This window comes from Macaca nemestrina, chromosome 15, assembly GCF_043159975.1.
Source record: "Macaca nemestrina isolate mMacNem1 chromosome 15, mMacNem.hap1, whole genome shotgun sequence".
Classification (NCBI taxonomy): Eukaryota; Metazoa; Chordata; class Mammalia; order Primates; family Cercopithecidae; genus Macaca; species Macaca nemestrina.
Genome location: NC_092139.1, coordinates 32,209,956 through 32,229,109, shown reverse-complemented (window position 1 = coordinate 32,229,109; position 19,154 = coordinate 32,209,956).

Below are 19,154 nucleotides of genomic sequence, written 5' to 3'. Positions count from 1 at the left end.
CTTGAACCCAGGAGGCGGAGTTTGCAGTGAGCCAAGGTCATGCCACGGCACTTCAGCCTGGGCAACAGAGGAAGACTCCATCTCAAAATTTAAAAAATAAAAATAAAAAAGGGCTGATATGGTTGGGATGTTTGTCTCCTCCAAATATGCTGAAATATGATCTCCAATGCTGGAGGTGGGGCCTGTTGGGAGATGTTTGGGTCATGGAGGTGACTCCCTCATGAATGGCTTGGTGTCCCCCTCGCAGTAATGAGGGAGTTCTTGCTCTGTTACTTCACAAGAGAGCTGGTTGTCTGAAGGAGGCTGGCACTTCCCACTCCCTCTTTTGCTCACACTGGTTCCCCTTTGCCTTCTACCATGACTGGAAGCTTCCTGAGGCCTGCTCCAGGAGCAGGTGCTGGTGCCATGCGTCCTGTACAGCCTGTAGAACTGTGAGCCAAATAAACCTCTTTTCTTTACAAATTACTCAGTCTCAGCTATTCCTTTATAGCAATGCAAACAGACTAATGCATAAGCATAGGATGTAAATAGACATTTCTCCAAAGAAGATATACAAATGGCCAATAAGCACATGAGAAGATACTCAACATCATTAATCGTTAGGAAAATGCAAATCAAAACCACAATGAGATACCACTTTGTACCTACTAGGTTAGTTATAATAAAAAAGACAGATGTAACAAGTGTTGATGAGAATATGGAGAAATCAGAAACCTCATACACTGCTGCTAAGAATGTAAAACGTTTTGGAAAAAGCCTGACAGTTCAAAAGGTTATATATAGAGTTATATGATCCAGCAATTCAGGTATACTAAATATACTAAAAGGTATATATCCAAGAGAAATGAAAACATATATTCACATAAAAACTTACATAAGGCTGGGTGCAGTGGCTCATGCCTGTAATGCCAGCACTTTGGGAGGCCAAGGCGGGTGGATTGTCAGAGTTCAGGAGTTCGAGACCACCCAGGGCAACATGGTGAAACCCTGTCTCTACTAAAAATAGAAAAAAAAAAAAAAAAAAAAAAAAACCAGCCAGGCATGGTGGCATGTGCCTGTAGTCCCAGCTACTCAGGAGGCTGAGGCAGGAAAATCACTTGAGCCTGGGAGGCAGAGGTTGCAGTGAGCCAAGATCGACCACTGCACTCCAGCCTGGACAACAGAGTGAGACTCCATCTCAAAAAAAAAAAAAAATCTTGACTATTCATAGCAGCATTATTCCCCCAGAATAGAAACCACCACAACCCAAATGTCCATCAGCTGATGAATGGATAAATGAAAGGTGGTATATTCATACAATGGAATATTATTCAGCAATAAAAAGGAAGACTAAAGTGCTAACACATGCTATAACATAGATAAACCTTAAAAACTGCATGCTGGGGCCAAACACAGTGGTTCACACCTGTAATCCCAGCACTTTGGGAGGCTGAGGTGGGAGGATTACCTGAGGCCAGGAGTTCAGGACCAGCCTGAGCAACACAGTGAGACCCCATCTCTACAAAAAAATTAAAAATTAGCTGAGGCCGGGCATGGTGCCTCACACTGGTAATCCCAGCAGTTTGGGAGGCTGAGGCAAGTGGAACACTTGAGGCCAAGAGTTTCAGACCAGCCTGGCCAACATGGTGATATCCTGTCTCTACTAAAAATATAAAAATTATCCAGGTGTGGTGGCAGGCATCTGTAATCCCAGCTACTTGGGAAACTGAGGTAGGACAATCATTTGAACCCAGGAAGGGGAGGTTGCAGTGAGCTGAGATCACACAACTGCACTACAGCCTGGGCGACAGAGCAAGACTCCATCTCAAAAACAAACAAAAGGCCGGGCACGGTGGCTCAAGCCTGTAGTCCCAGCACTTTGGGAGGCCGAGACGGGCGGATCACGAGGTCAGGAGATCGAGACCATCCTGGCTAACACGGTGAAACCCTGTCTCTACTAAAACTACAAAAAAACTAGCCGGGCGAGGTGGCGGGCGCCTGTAGTCCCAGCTACTCGGGAGGCTGAGGCAGGAGAATGGCGTGAACCCAGGAGGCGGAGCTTGCACTGAGCTGAGATCCGGCCACTGCACTCCAGCACTCCAGCCTGGGCGACAGAGCAAGACTCCGTCTCAAACAAAAAAAAAAAAAAAAAAAAGGAGTTTGAGACTAACCTGGCCAACATGGCAAAACCCTGTCTCTACTAAAAATACAAAAATTAGTTGGGCATGGTGGCAGGTGCCTGTAGTCCCAGCTACTCAAGAGGCTGAGGCACAAGAATTGCTTGAACCCAGGAGGCAGAGGTTGCAGTGAATCAAGATCATGCCACTGCTCTCCAGCCTGGGAGACAGAGTGAGACTCTATTTCAAAAAATAATAAATAAAATAAAATAAAAAATGAGCTGAGCATGGCAGCATGCACCTGTGGTTCTAGCTACTCAGAAGGCTGAAGTGGGAGGATCACTTGAATCTAAGAGTTGGAGGCTGCAGTGAGCTATGACTGCGCCACTGCACTCACTCCAGCCTGGAGAAGAGAGCAAGACTCTATCTCTGGGAAAAAAAAAAAAAAAAGCTTTCACTTTTTCATTTATATGAAATGTCTGGAATAGGGAAATCTATAGAGACAGAAAGCAGAAAACAGATTAGTGGTTGCCTAGGGCTGGGGAAGAGGGTTCAGGAGCAATGGGTATAAGGTTCTTTGGGGAGTGATGAAAATGTTCTAAAATTGTTGTGGTGATGGTTGTACTTTGTGAATATAATAAAAACCTTGAATTTGTGAATTATATGGTATATGAATGATATCTCAATAAAGTTGTTATTTTTTAAACGCCTGTCCTTTGGACCCATGACTCTATTTCTAGAAATTTCTTCTAGAAATCATTCAAGTGCACAAGGACATATGGATAAAATTTTTCATCCACACATGGTGGCTCATACCTGTAATCCCAGCACTCTGAGAGGCTGAGGCAGGCAGATAAAGCCCAGGAGTTCGAGATCAGCCTAGACAACATAGCAAGACCCCATGACTTAAAAAATATATATCTAAAATTAGCCAGCCGTGGTAGCACACATCTGTAGTTCCAGCTACTTGGGAGGCAGAAGTAGGAGGATTGCCTGAGCCCAGGAGCTCGAGGCTACAGTGAGTTGTGGTCATGCCACTGCACTCCAGCCTGGGTGACAGAGTGACACCTTATCTCAAAAATACAAATTTAAAAAAAAAAAGGTTTTCATTACAGTATTGATTGTAACAGCAAAAGTATGAAAGCAATCTAAGTGTCCATCAGCAGAGGACAGGTCAGTTATATCCATCCCTTTGATGGAACAATGGAGTCATTAAAAATGATGGAGAAACTTTTTTTTTTTTTTTTTTTTTTTTTTTGAGACGGAGTCTCGCTCTGTCGCCCAGGCTGGAGTGCAGTGGCGCGATCTCGGTTCACTGCAAGCTCCGCCTCCCGGGTTCACGCCATTCTCCTGCCTCAGCCTCCCGAGTAGCTGGGACTACAGGCGCCCACAACCGCGCCCGGCTAATTTTTTGTATTTTTAGTAGAGACGGGGTTTCACCGTGGTCTCGATCTCCTGACCTTGTGATCCGCCCGCCTCAGCCTCCCAAAGTGCTGGGATTAAGGGCGTGAGCCACCGCGCCCAGCCATGATGGAGAAACTTATAGCCCCAACTACTCAGGAGGCTGAGGAGGGAGGATTGCGTGAGCCCAGGAGTTTGAGACCAGCCTGGGCAACATAGTGAGACCTCATCTCTAAAACAAAATTTTAAAAATAAATAAATAAAAAGGAATCACATTTACTAACATCGATGAGGTCCAAGATATACCACCAAGTCAAAAGAAAAAAAAAAAAAAAAAAGCAGGTTAAAAAATAAGTAGGCTAGGCGAGGTGGCTCCCGCCTGTAATCCCAGCACTTTGGGAAGCCAAGGCAGGAGGATCACTTGAAATCAGGAGTTCCAGACCAGCCTGGCCAATATGGCAAAACCCCATCTCTACTAAAAATACAAAAATTAGCCAGACATGGTGGTGGGCACCCCTAATTCCAGTTACTTAGGAGGCTGAGGCAAAAGAATCCCTTGAACCTGGGAGGTGGAGGTTTTAGTCAGCCGAGATTGCACCACTGCACTCCAGCCTGGGCAACAGAGCTAGACTCTGTCCACCCCCGCACCAAAAACAAAAAAAAGAAAGAAAGAAAAAGAAAGCCTGTAGATTAAAACAGGTACTTAAGAGACTTTAAGAAGAGAAAATTTCAGCCGGGCACGGTGGCTCACGTCTGCAATTTCAGCACTTTGGGAGGCCGAGACGGGTGGATCACCTGAGGTCAGGAGTTTAAGACCAGCCTGGCCAACATGGTGAAACCCCATCTTTACCAAAAATACAAAAATTAGCTGGGCATGGTGGCAAGCACCTGTAATCTCAGCTACTCGGGAGGCTGAGGCAGGAGAATCACTTGAACCCAGAAGGCAGAGATTGTAGTGAGCCAAGATTGTTCCCCTGCACTCCAGCCTGAGCCACAGAGCAAGACGCTGTCTCAAAAAAAAAAAAATTTTCAACATCTAGGAATGGACATTTGAGTAATAACAAACAAGAAAGTGATCAACTTAAAAGTCAGGATAACTTTGTGGGGACAGGGAGCTGTGAGTGAGGTGGGCACACAGGGCTCTGGGGTGGCTGGCAAAGCTCTAGATCCTCATTTGAGTGGTGGTTCCCAGGGGTGCTTTGTCATAATTCATGCCATTGAACAATTATTTTATAGGTTATTTCTGTATGTGCTATATTTTATAATAAAGGTGATTTAAGAATAAAGTATACTCATTCTGATTTTTAAAAAGCAAGTATAGGCAGGGCGTGGTGGCTCACGCCTGTAATCCCAGCACTTTGGGAGGCCGAGGTGGGCGGATCATGAGGTCAGGAGATCGAGACCATCCTGGCTAACATGGTGAAACCCCGTCTCTACTGAAAATACCAAAAATATTAGCCGGGCGTGGTGGCGGGCACCTGTAGTCCCAGCTACCCAGGAGGCTGAGGCAGGAGAATGGTGTGAACCTGGGAGGCGGAGCTTGCAGTGAGCCGAGATTGCGCCACTGCACTCCAGCCTGGGCAACAGAATGAGACTGTCTCAAAAAAAAAAAAAAGCAAACATAATAGGATTCCATTCTTATGAAAAAATCTGTATCTATATGTGTATAACAAAAATACCTGGAAGTTTACGATTTAGGGTACTCTTTTTATTTTTGAAGACCAGAGCTCACTCTGTCATCCAGGCTGGAGTGCAGCAGCAGGATCACGGCTCACTGCAGCCTCAAACTCCTAGGCTCAAGGAATCCTCTCAAGTAACTGAGACTACAGGTATACACTACCATGCCCAGCTAATTTTTGAATTTTTTTTTTTTAGACATGGGGTCTTGCTATATTGCCCATGCTGGTCCCAACCTCCCGGGCTCAAGCAATCCTCCCACCTCAGCCTCCGAAAGGGCTGGGATTACAGAAGTGAATCACCACACCCAATCTAGGATACTCTTAATTTATGTTTTACTGAATTTTCCAAATTTTGTTACTGCAGTGGACAATAATTACTTCTACAGCCAGAAAAAACAATGAAGCTTTTTGCTGTGTTGCAAGCATTCCTTTGGCCCTGACATTGTGTGAGCAGAAAGGGTAGGTGGGAAACGACCCTGGAGCCACCGGCAGATGGAGCAGGAGAAGACCAAGGCTCAGTGTCCTCCGGCCTTGGTGTCCAGGGCCAATTCAAGGCCCAGCCCCCACTGCAGCTTCCCAGAGACTCAGACCCGCTTCTCTTTCTTTTCTTAATTTTTTTTAAACGGAGTTTTGCTCTTGTTGCCCAGACTGCAGTGCAGTGGCGCAATCTCAGCTCACTGCAACCTCCGCCTCCCGGGTTCAAGCAATTATCTTGCCTCCGCCTCCCAAGTAGCTGGGACTACAGGCATGCGCCAATACACCTGGCTAAGTTTTTGTATTTTTAGTAGGGATGGGGTTTCTCCATGTTGGTCAGGCTGGTCTCAAACTCCCAAACTCAAGTGATCCACCTGCCTTGGCCTCCCAAAGTGCTGGGATTACAGGCGTGAGCCACTGCGCCTGGCCTAAGACCCCTTCTCTTTCAGGGCAGCTGGTGCAGCTGCTGCACAGCTGACCCCCTTGGCTCATGCTCCAAAGGCACTGGGAATGCAATCCTGGCTTGATGAAGGTCACCCTGTTTCAGGCTGTACAATTCACCAACAAGGAGAAGCCCTAGGCAGGAGGCCTGGGGCTGGGGGCAGGTTATCATCCTGCCTACTACTAGCACAAAAACATTATCACAGCTCAGTAAACATTTTCTACGCATTAGGCAGTCAGACTAGGTAAAGTATGTGATTTCATTTTATTTCCTCCTCCCAATGACCTGAAGTGACGGGTGGGATCACCATCTTCATTGTACAGTTGGGCAAACTGAGACTCAGGGAACCTACATGAGTAGACCCAGGTGCTCAAAGCGGAGGTGCCTGCAGCAGCCACCATCTTTGAGACTGGACGTGGCCAGACCCCTCATGGGTGGACCTCGGTGAATTCTGCCAGGATCCCAGGAAGGGTGGCTTCCCTCATTTCCCAGATGAGGACCCTGAGGATGAAAGGGGAAAGCCACTTGTCCATGTCCCACAGTGACTGTGTGGCAGGAACAGGTGCAAGCCAGGGCCTGTGCTCTCAGCTGCCATACCAGGCAGCCTCTTTCACCTACAAGAGGCCATGGGCATGTTCCCCACCTCTGTGGCTGACACTAGTAATATCAATTAATAATAATAGATAATAGCAATAATTATTACGAATTATATGAAACATATATTAACATCATCATCATCATCCACATCAACACAGTTGTGTTGTAACCTGGGGAGTGTGTGTCAGTGACCAGTGTGCTGTCCTGTATGCCAGAGCATTTGCTCTTCTCAGCAAATCTATAAGTCTTCATTCTGACTTTATTTCCACCCATTTTAAAGGCCCGGGGAGCAGAGCACATGGGGACCACACCTCTGGTGCACGGTTGCCACCCCTGTCCTATACAGGGCAGCCCAGTGGGAAGTTCTCCAAGGCTGTGTGGTAAGCACCTTTCCCATTGCAGGGAGGTGGGGGAACAGCTCTCCAGAGGATCTGGGTCCATCTCCCAGCCGAGCACTTAACCGCAGGATGTGCCCTTCCCAGCAAAAGACAGCTCACTGAATGACAGAGCCAAGGGCCAAGGTGCCAGGAACAGCAACCACGGTTTCAGGGGATCTGTAACTGCCTCCTCAGCCAGTCCAGGCGCAGGGTTACTCCATGCCCTTTCACTAGTCAATCAGTTGGCCAGCTCATGCCAGAGAGCTCACACCTTCGAGAGGCCACACTGCTGCCAACAAGAGGGGTTGCTTCTCCCTGAGTGTCCATGGCCTGCCAGGCACTGACTGTGCTAAGCCATCAGCACTGAGCCTCACAAAACCCTTTCAATGGCCCCATTTTACACAGGAGACAGCAAAGGCTCAGGGAGGTCAAGTGACTTGTCCAAAGTCACATGGACAGGAAGCCTCATCGTTTCCTGGTGGCCAGTTTCTACCAAGAAGGAGTGGATTAGTCCATTCTCCCGCTGTTAAAAGGACATACCTGAGACTGGGTAATTTATAAAGGAAAGAGGTTTAATTGACTCACAGTACTGCATGGCTGGGAAGGCGTCAGCAAACTTGCAATCATGGCAGAAGAGGAAGCAAACATGTCCTTCTCACATGGCAGCAGGAGAGAGAAGTGCCAAGCAAAAGGGGAAAAGCCCCTTATAAAATCATCAGATCTTATGAGAATGAACTCACTATCATGAGAACCGCATGGGGGTAACTGCCTCCATGATTTGATTACCTCCCACTGAGTCCCTCCCACGACATGTGGGGATTATGGAAACTATAATTCAAGATCAGATTTGGGTGGGGACACAGCCAAACCATATCAAGGAGGGAAAGAGGAAGGGACAATCAAAGGTGTTCAGAGGGAGGAAAGACCCACTGTACGGGAGGCGGCAAGAAAGGAGGGCCCGCATCACCAGCTCTGACTCTCTCAGGGCCCAACTTAGTCATCAGCCCACCTATTCTCCACTCATTCATACATGTGTGGACCTTCTCCAGGTGCCAGGCTCTTTGCTGGGCATTGAGGGCTCAGAGGTGAACCACGCTCATCTCTGCTCTCACAAAGCTCATGACAGCAGGGCAGAATGGAAAGGGAAACAGATGGGCAGATATCACTTGCCTTGGTCTGTATTTATTAAAGGTCTAAGTAGGCCAGGCTCAGTGTTGGGCACTGAAGGCACCAAGTAAGTGAGAAGCTCAAGGTCCCTGCCCTTCTGAAGGATATACTCTAGTGATGTCCAGCCCTGGCCCTCCAGAAACCCTGCTTGCATGATCCCTGAGCCCTGAACAAAAGGCAGAATTTCTCTGGAAAGACTGGGAGAAGCAGCAAATCTAGGGGTTCTCCATGAATCCTCCTTGGGCCTGGTTCTGGGTTACTGAGCAGGAATTTGTCTGGGAGAGCAGGGGACCCTGATTAGTGCCTTTCCTGGGGACTAAATCAGGGCCCTGGGAGGCCAGAGCTGTGCAGAGGGGTCATCTGGACTACAGGATGGTCAGCAAGGGCCAGCCATTCAGGATGCAGCTACAGACCCATGGGGCAGGAGATCCAGCAGAGGATCTCAGTCAGGATGGGCCACGGCTCTAACAGAAGGGAGGTGACTTGCCCAAATCCCCCGACTCCACACCTGTGCTCCCCATGGACAGAAGCATCAGCTCAGAGGTAGCACTACCTCACTCCATCCTAGCCCCAGAGGAGGCCGATGTCAGCGTTAAGACCCATTTCCCAGCCCAGGAAATGGAGAAACAGAGCCGCAAAAGGACTTGCCCAAGAGCACCACCCACTCAAGACACAGGTAGAATCAGAACTGGGGGTTGTCCAGCACTTTCCATCACCCGCTCACAACCCAGGATGGCAGATCCAGCCTGGTGGGGGTGACACAGGATGGCACCCAATCTTGGGGAGCAGCACGAGCCAGGGGCGCAAAAGGAAACTCTTTTCCTAAGCTTCCCCTGGTGGTATGGGGGTTTACTCTTTGTTTTGGGGGCTTGTTCTAAATGCTAAACTTGGCTGACTCTGGGCACCCTGCCTATGGGTTAGCCCTGCTCTGCAAGGAGCAATAGAGTTAAAAATAAACAAACAAGCTGGGCACAGTGGCTCACATCTGTAATCCCAGCACTTTGGGAGACCAAGGGGGCAGGTGGATCAACTGAGGCCCAGAGTTTGAAAGCAGCCTGGCCAACATGGTAAAATCCTGTCTCTATTAAAAATACAAAATTAGCCGGGCGTGGTGGCGGGTGCCTGTAATCCCAGCTACTCTGGAGGCTGAGGCAGGAGAATCAATTGAATACCGGAGATGGAGGTTGCAGTGAGCCGAGATCATGCCACTGCACTCTAGCCTGGGCAACAAAGTGAGACTCTGTCTCAAAAAATTTAACAAACAAACAAATATATGTTAAACCTTTGCAATCACCCTGAGATGTTAAACTGAGGGGCCCTTCTCAGTGTGAATGGCTGACAGGAAATCCCAGAATTGCCCCCATCTCAGCAGTCAGGAAGGAACAGCTTGGCCAAGAGTGGTGGCTCACGCCTGTAACCCCAACACTTTGGGAAGAGGAGGCAGGAGAATCGCTTGAGCCCAGGAGTTCAAGGCTGCAGTAAGCTATGATCGCACCACTGCACTTTAGCCAGGGTGACTGGTGAGACTCCATCTCTAAAAAGGAACAGCTATATATATATACACACACTTTTTTTTTTTTTTTGAGACGGAGTCTCACTGTCTCTCAGGCTGGAGTGCAGTGGCTCAATCTTGGCTCACTGCAACCTCTGCCTCCCGAATTCAAGTGATTCTTCTGCCTCAGCCTCCTGAGTAGCTGAGATTATAGGCGCCCGCCACCATGCCTGGCTAATTTTTTGTATTTGTAGTAGAAATGGGGTTTCACCAGGATGGCCTCGATCTCCTGACCTCGTGATCCACCCACCTCGGCCTCCCAAAGTGCTAGGATTATAGGCGTGAGCCCCTGCGCCCAGCTAGATTTATATTTTTATGTGGAATTTTAAAAACTACTGAATTCCCTTGGTAGAAATGAGAGTCAAAATAAGAGAATAAGAAAAAAAAAGGAAAAAAAAAAAGAATGGCTAAATAAATTATTAATAGAATATTTTACAGTCATTAAATAACTTCAAAGAAAATGTTAATGCTATGAGAAAATGTTCACAATGTAATGTTGGGGGAAAGCCAGCTACAGAGTACGATTACAATTAAAATGCACACATATATACATATATGTATGATCTATATAGAAAAACAGGCCTGGAGAGAAACATAACAAAATAGCACCATAGTTATCTCTGGGCATTGGGATGACGGATGATTTTCATTTTCTCCTTTCTACCTTTTTGTAGTTTCCAAAGTTTACAATGAGTACAAATTGCATTTATAATTAGACATAAACCAAAAAAGCACGAGCTGGGCTGGGGCTGGATGGCAGGGTAGGGGCTCCATCAGCCCAGGTTTATCCCCTCCACAGCCAGGATGGAGCTGCTTGGGCACTGGGCTCTGTCCTCACCAGCCGGCCCAGTCAGGCCTCCCGGCCTGCACCAAGGTTACAAGATTCACCAGGCATTGCTGTCCTCGGAGGCCCCAGCCATGGGACACTGCCCTCGAGGAATCCAACCCCTGCCCGGGGCCCTCTGGAGAGTCACTTGTAGGTCATAAATGTCCTGGCTGGGGACACTGGGAAATGAACCGCTCAGGGCTGAGAATCAGAACATTTATTATCTGCTGTATGAGAGAAGCCATCTTCTTTGTTCCTTTTGTTTGGGACGGCTGAATATAGCAGGTGGGCTGGGGAGAGCTGGCCTTTGTCACCCTCCCACTGTGGCCCCACAGGCTCTCAACCTCCCCATGTGGGAGTGGAGCACCCAGCTGGTCTGTTCTCCCTGGCCTTTCCGATCCCAGCGCTCTGGGTTTCTTCTAACCTGGAAGGTGAGGGCCCTGGGTGCTGACCTGCAGCTTAGGGAAGACAACCGAGTTCACTTAAAAGCAGTGTTGGAAAGGCACTGACAGTGAGATCCGGGCCGGCCTCCTACCTGGGACTCCTCATGCCCCCAACTCTTTGTCTCAGCACAGGGTGAGAAGCCAGTGGTCTCCAGCCTGGACCCCAGCACAGGTTTCCAGGGAAGGGGCTCCCTGCTTGCCAGAGCCAGCCATAGAGTTCGGCAAGTTCAAGAATGGTGCCCTCATGTCCTTCCAGCCCCAGCCCTGCCACTCCACCTTGGGATCCTGGAAGCTCCTGCCCTCCTCCTGGGCTATTTTAGCAATCAGGTCACCTGTTGGCTTGCTGTGAGCTTGAGGATGATGGAAACCCACAGGCCTTTTTTACAGAACTGGTGGTATCTCCCCCTCCTCCAGATGGCAGCCACAGGCAGGCTCCTCAGTGTAAGAGAGGGCCAGGCAGTGGCTTAGCAGTCCCCCACAGTGTGGGGCCCCTCCTCTCGCAGGAACTGAGGCCACGCGCTACCACCCACACCATCCCAGCCAGTGGTCCTGCAGATGTGGCTGACAGCAGGGAGGAGAGCCAGTCACAGGGCGTTGGGTGCCTGAGCACCCACACATGCCCACGCTGTGCTCCATGGGTGCTGTTCACAAGGCCCTCAATCCAGTCTGCACGAGCCCCAGGCAGTGAGTCGATCGTCATTTAGAGCAGAGCTGAGTGACTGGCCAAGGTCACCATGCTAGTGTGCAGCAGGGCTGAGACGGACTCTGGAGCTGCCCCAGCAAAGCCCAAATCCATTCTGGCTGCACTGGTGTTTACCCAGGGCCCTGCCCTTGGTGGCCACTGGGTGTCTGGTTCCTGATCCAAGCTGCCAAATAAGTTCCCCTGATGGAGCTTGGGGGAGACTTTGTGCCCTGGTTCTACCCACACAGCAGGGTCCCAGGTTCCTAGGACCACGCAAGGCCCAAAGCCCCTGTCTGATGACCCGTGGGTTCTGCTCAGAAGATTCTGATCACCTACCCTTGTTTGGACTAAATCCTAAGTAGCAGCAGATAGGTCCGTCTGGCTGAAGGCTGCCCCAGGCTCCAGCTGCAGAATGCCGGCCAGTTCCCATCCACCCTCCTCCAGACACCTGACAGGGAGCAGGTGGCCTTTCTGGCCAGCCCCAGCCAGGTGCCAGACCAAGAGCAGAGAGCCTGTGCTCAGGAGCCTCCACTCGATCCAGGGAAGAAAGACATAAACATGCAGGGGAAAGGGCTTTTGGCGACAGTGCTGGGGAGGCCCAGTGACCGGGCCGGAAACACTGTAGGAGGTGGGAGGGAGACAAGGCCCTGCCCAAGGCTGGGAAGAGCAAGGTGCGGTCCAGGAACCAGACAGAAGCTGGTGTGGCTAGAAAAGCGCTGCCCAGGGGAAAACAATGCAAACCACAAGTGTGAGCCACACAGGGCATTTGAATTTTTCCAGGAGCCATGACAAAAACAGTTTTTTAAGGCTGGCCGCAGTGGCTCACACCTGTAATCCCAGCACTTTGGGAGGCTGAGGAGGGTGGATCATGAGATCAGGAGTTCGAGACCAGCCTGGCCAAGATGGTGAAACCCTGTCTCTACTTTAAAAAAATTTTTTTTTTAATTAGCCAGAGGCTGAGGCAGGAGAATTGCTTGAACCCAGGAGGCAGAGCTTGCAGTGAGCCGAGATCACGCCACTGCACTCCAGCCTGGGCAACAGAATGAGATTCCTTCTCAAAAAAAAAGGTTTTTTAAAAGACGAAATGAAATTAGCCGGGTGTGCTGGTGCATGCCTGTAGTCCCAGCTACTCAGAAGGCTGAGGCGGGAGGATCACTTAAGCCCAGGAGACAGAGGTTGTAGTGAGCTGAGATCATACCATGGCACTCCAGCCTGAGCAACAGAGCGAGACCCTGTCTCAATAAAAAATAAATAAATAAAATTTTTTTTTTTTTTTTTTTTTTTGAGACGGAGTCTCGCTCTGTCGCCCAGCCCAGGCTGGAGTGCAGTGGCGCGATCTCGGCTCACTGCAAGCTCCGCCTCCCGGGTTCACGCCATTCTCCTGCCTCAGCCTCCCGAGTAGCTGGGACTACAGGCGCCCACAACCGCGCCCGGCTAATTTTTTTGTAATTTTTAGTATAGACGGGGTTTCACCGTGGTCTCGATCTCCTGACCTTGTGATCCGCCCGCCTCGGCCTCCCAAAGTGCTGGGATTACAGGCGTGAGCCACCGCGCCCGGCCAATAAAATTTAAAAAAATAAAAAGATAAAGTTTGTTGGGTGTGGTGGCTCATATCTGTAATCCTAGCACTTTGGAAGGCCGAGGCAGGAGGATCTCTTGAGCTCAGGAGTTCAAGACCACCCTGGGCAATATGGCAAAGCCCCATCTCTACAAAAAATACAAAAATTAACCGGGCATGGTGCCACATGCCTATAGTCTCAGCTACTCAGGAGGCTGAGGTGGGAGGATCACTTGAGCCCAGGAGGTTGAGGCTGCAGTGAGCCAAGATCATGTCACTGCACTCCAGCTTGGGCGACAAAGTGAGACCCTGTCTCAAAAAAAAAGAAAAAAAAAAAAAGGCCAGGCGCAGTGGCTCACACCTGTAATTCCAGCACTTTGGGCGGATCACAAGGTCAGGAGATTGAGACCATCCTGGGTGACACAGTGAAACCCTGTCTCTACTAAAAGTACAAAAAAATTAGCCAGATGTGGTGGCACGTGCCTGTAGTCCCAGCTACTCAGGAGGCTGAGGCAGGAGAATTGCTTGAACCCAGGAGATGGAGGTTGCAGTGAGCCGAGATTGCACCACTGCACTCCAGTCTGGGCGACAGAGCAAGACTCCATCTCAAAAAAAAAAGGATGAAATTAATTTTAATTATATATATATAATTAAACTATATACAACTATATATGTGTGTATGTATATACATATGTGTGTATGCATATATACACACACACATATATATATATAGTTTTGTTTTGTTTTTTAGAGATGGGGTCTTCCTTTGTTGCCCGAACTCCTGGCCTCAAGCGATCCTCCTACCTAGGCCTCTCAAAGTTCTGGGATTACAGGCATGAGCCACCACGCCCTATCTGATATATTTTATATAATCCAGTGTAATTAAAATATTATCATTTTAATATAGTCAATACAAAAATGAATGAGATGATTTACATCCGTTTTTAAATACTCTGACTTCGAGATCCGGTGTGTATTTTATAGACTGGCCACATTTCAAGTGCTCAGCAGCCACAGACAGTCATGACCACTGGCTGGGACTGCGCTGGGGCAGAGCACAGCGAGTGAAGGGGAGGAGATACGAGGTAAGGTTGAAGCAGTGGGAAAGGGTCACCTGGGATTTTATTGCAAGAGCTTCGAGAGTCATGGGAGGGCTTTAAGCAGGGGCATCATGTGATCTGACTGCTGTCTTTGAAGCTGACTCTGGCTGCTGCCTGGAGGGCTTCGGAGCAGGTGAGATTGGCTGCCCAGTGAGATGCCCAGATGGGCGGAAGGTGGCCTAGAGCTGCGTTGATGGCAGCCGCAGAAGAGCTTCAGGGAATACTGACAAGGCTGTGGACAGGCAGTGAGACAGGGAGGAAGGCCTGGCCGTCTGCTTTTCCTCTCCCTGTCTTTGACCAAATTTCCATTCATGTAACCCTGTTCCTACAGCTGCCTTCCTTCCAGGAAGAGATCTGCACAGTTGCTATTTAGCAAAGCCTAGAAGAACCCAACCAGGATAATTTTGCCAAGGGCTAGAACTGAAATATCTGCCACCTTCTGTAGCTCACAGAATCACTGTATTTCTGAGCAAGAAGTCTTTTTTTTTTTTTTTTTTAGACGGAGTCTTGCTCTGTCGCCCAGGCTGGAGTGCAGTGGTGCAATCGCAGCTCACTGCAACTTCCGCCTTCCCAGGTTCAAGCAATTCTCCTGCCTCAGCCTCCTGCGTAACTGGGACTACAGGTGCGTGCCACCACGCCCAGCTAATTTTTTTCTATTTTTAGTAGAGACAGGGTTTCTCCGTGTTAGCCAGGATGGTCTCGATCTCCTGACCTCATGATCTGCCTGCCTCAGCCTCCAAAAGTGTTGGGATTACAGGTGTGAGCCATGGTGCCAGGCCTAGAAATCTTCTAGCCACTCAGTATCATACAGTGATTAGGTGGTCTCTGGGGCTAGCCTGCCTGGTGTGAATCCCTGCTGCCCCTCTAACTAGCTGTGTGACCTTGGACAAAATACTTAACTCTTCTGGACTTCCATGTCTTCATCCGGACACCAGAGCATTAATCATCTGTATCTCTTGGGGTGACTGGGAGGGGTAAATGGGTCTGTAAGAGGCACCAAAGGCACTCCTGTTATCTATTATTGTTGATGTTGCCACTGTTATTAACCTACGAGAACACTGAGCCCTAGGGATAGGAAGGGACCTATCCAATGTTACACAGCAAACTTGAAGCACGACAGGAAGCAGAATCTAAATTTTTAACTTCTGAGGCAGGGCACCGTGGCTCTCATCTGTAATTCCAGCATTTTGGGAGGCCGAGGCGGGTGGATCATTTGAGGTCAGGAGTTCGAGACCAGCCTGACCAACATGGTGAAACCCCGTCTCTACTAAAAATAGAAAAATTAGCCAGGCATGGTGGTGGGCACCTGTAGTCCCAGCTACTTGGGAGGCTGAGGCTGGAGAATCGCTTGAACCTGGGAGGCGGAAGTTGCAGTGAGCTGAGATCACGCCACTGCACTCCAGCCTGGGTGACAGAGCAAGGCTCCGTCTCAAAAAAAAAAAAAAAAAAGTACATCTTCAATTTAAATAGCTTTAGTTCTGCAGGAAAAACCATGAACCACAGTGTGCCTGTCCCTATTTCTTACTCTTGTTCCCTTTTACTCCCTCCCGAATTTCTCACCACACCTGGCCTTTGTGTTCTGGGACTCTTCCTTCTCTGCCCTCCCCACTCTCTCCCCTGCTCCCTGTGCACCCACATCTAAACAGACCTAGCGCAGGAGAGGGGCCTGGTGAAGACAGCTGGTAGGAAGGCACTGGACTCCGGCTTTGAGAGCCAGAAGGCCTCAGGGAGTGAAGAATATGGGACCAGCAGGATCTAGGGGCTGAAATGAGTGGCCATAAAAGAAGCCCCCTCAAGCCCCAAGACTCCTTGGTAGTAAGGGCTGGGCATCTCTCTGTGTCCCACCTCACATCCTGGGGTGGGTGGGGAGAGGAAGTAGGGAGGTGGGGAGGGGGGACAAGCGACAAGCCCGCCCTCCTGAGGAGGCCCAGAGCTGGGACAAACGGCAGGAAGAGGCTGAGCCGGGCCCTCGGAGCCACAGAGGCAGGAGGGAGTGAAGAGGCCCTGCGGCTGCCGTGGGGACAGTCCAGCAGCCTCCTCCTGCTCCCCTCAAGACTGGCCGGAGGTGTCTCAGCCCCCAAAGCCAACCACAGAGAGAGCACAGGGCGGAAGTGGCTGGGGCCTCAGCCATAGCTGCCGGAGACGGTCTCAACGGCCACACGGTCCCCACGTTCGGGGAGCCTCACCGCAGCCCCGTGGGCACAGAGACCCAGGTGGAGCTCCAAGAGACACATGAGGCACAGGGAGGCTAGGACAGCGGCTTCAAAACCACACACTGGTCTTTCTGCTGGCTCTTTTGGTCACCCCACGCTTTCAGCAGACACAGGCTGCATTCCACCCACCTGCAGGCTCCTCTGCCCAGCACTGGTCTGTGCCACCTGCCCCTGGCCATTATGGCTCCGGTTGCAATGACACGTTTGTCTGGGAGATTCTTCAAGGGCACATAAAATATATCTGCCTTTGCTCACTGTAGCGTCCCTGAAGCAAAGCAGAGAGCCCGCCAGGGTAACCACTCAGAGCTGAGTGGTGGTGGAATGAGTGAAAAGGCTGCAGCTGGAAGGGCTGGGAGGCGGGGGGCAGAGTGGGGGCAGCCAAGGGTTTTGGGGATCAGACAGACTTGGGAAGAAAAGCCGGCTCAGACCCACTGGCTATGTGACCTGGCCCTGCAGGCCCACCTCAATGGTCTGTGAGAGCTGAGCAGGGGAGACACTGTTTGGAAAAGACTGGGTCCCTGAAACTGTTGTCGTTTAATCCAGCCATTTTTTTTTTTAAGTTTAAGAGACGGCGGTCTCCCTATGTTTCCCAGGCTGGTCTTGAACTCCTAAGCTCAAGCAATCCTCCCACCCTGGCCTCCCAAAGTGCTGGGATTACAGGCGTGAGCCACCGTGAGCTCAGCCCCAGCTCTTTCATTTATGGACAGGACACTTCAGGGGAGGGATCCACCCTGTCTCATCTTGGTGTTTAATATTTAAATGCACCAAAAAAGGAGTGCAAATTGGTGCAAGCTTTTCTGGAAAGAGACTTTGATGTAATCTGCCTAAAAGTAAAATGTTCATGTCCAGCAACTCAGCCCTTCAGCTTCTAGGAATTTTGTTCTGCAGGGAAAAAAAAAAAAAAAAAAAAAAAAGCTGTAATTTGTGATTAAGATTGTTACTGGGTGGCAGGCAGGGGGAGGAAAGTATTCCGCGTTTCCAGAACCACCCACCAGGAGGCGCTTTGGGTCAGGGGCCCAATCAGGTTAGCCTAGAGCACCTGGATTTAAGTGGCAAAAACAAATGACAATCTCTAGCCCAATGTCTCAAAGAACATTCCAGTGTTTTACTTCATCTCACCCTCGAAACTTTTTTTTTTTTTTGAGACAGAATCTCACTCTGTCACCAAGGCTTGAGTGCAGTGGTATAATCACAGCTCACTGCAGCATCGACCTCCCAGGCTCAAGCAATCCTCCCACCTCAGCCTCCTAGGTAGCTGGGACTAGGTGCACATCACCATGCCTGGCTAATTTTTGTAGTATTATTATTATTATTATTTGTAGAGACAGGGATCTTGCTATGTTGCCCAGGCTGGTCTTGAACTCCTGGGCTCAAGCAATCCTCCTGCCTCGGCCTCCCAGTGCTGGGATTACAGGAGTGAGCCACTGTGCCTGGCCATGACCAAAACTTTTATTAGAGACAATATCTACTTGCTTGGTGCCCTCTCTGACCTTCCTCCTAAAGAATCCCCCTTCAAAAGGAAAAAAAGGCCATTCCAATTTGAGAGAGACTGTGGGGTCCAGAATAAACTAAGTTAAATGAAATCAAACCTGGACCATGGGCTTCAGGTGTGTTATTAACCCCCTCCCTCCTGTCCTGCTGCCTCCTCAGCTCTGCCCTTTCACTTACATCCACGTCTCTAAACCCAGGCATTCTTCCTTCTCCCTTGGGTCTCTGTGTCTTCTGTCTGCCTCAGGTGTCCTTTCACACACTTACCCACCTGCCTAGGGAATACTCCTGGGTTCCTGGGCAAACCACCCAATTCTCCTCCTGAACCCTCCCCCAAAAGGCTCCCTGCACGTTCCATCTCGTGAGGGCCAGGCTGTGCCCAGGTGAGGACACTCATCACCTCCACTTTTCCCATCACACTGGTGTGTGGAGCGCCCACCCCCACCTGGGATGTGGAGGGATGCTCATTGCCCAGCAGTGCCTCTCCCTGGGCCTCAGTTTCCAAGTCTAGGGGACCCCCACACCTCTCTCAGATCTGGCATGCTGTACTTTACCCCATGTCAGCAGTTCTCATTCAGCTAGTCTTTCAAGGAGGAAAAAATAATTAAAAATCATCTTTCTTTGTTCTGGCCTCTGGTCTGTTTACAATGACAGCTCATGAGGAACTGGGTTCTGAGCGAAAACAAACAAAATGCCTCCATTTTGTAGGGGGTGAGGTCTGGAGGGGAAAGAGGGAGATAGGAAAGAACCTGTGGTGGCCTATTCTCTCCCCGTGACAGGAAGGCCTTTGAACCACAATTCTGATTGTGCTGTTGCTACCTCATTTCAAATCCTTCTGCCTGCCCCACCCTCCAGAAGCAGTGCCTGGCATGGTAGGGAAAGCCCCATCAGCTCTGGCCTGCACGACTGGCGCTCCAGCTTTGGCTGTCCTCCCGCAGCCCTGGGATCCCTGAGCCTAGAATACGCCACGCCCATCCCCCACCTTCCCCACCAGCCTAATTCCCCTTCCGCTAGCAACGCTCAGGTTGGGGGTCACATCTTCGAGACGCCTCCCTGCCC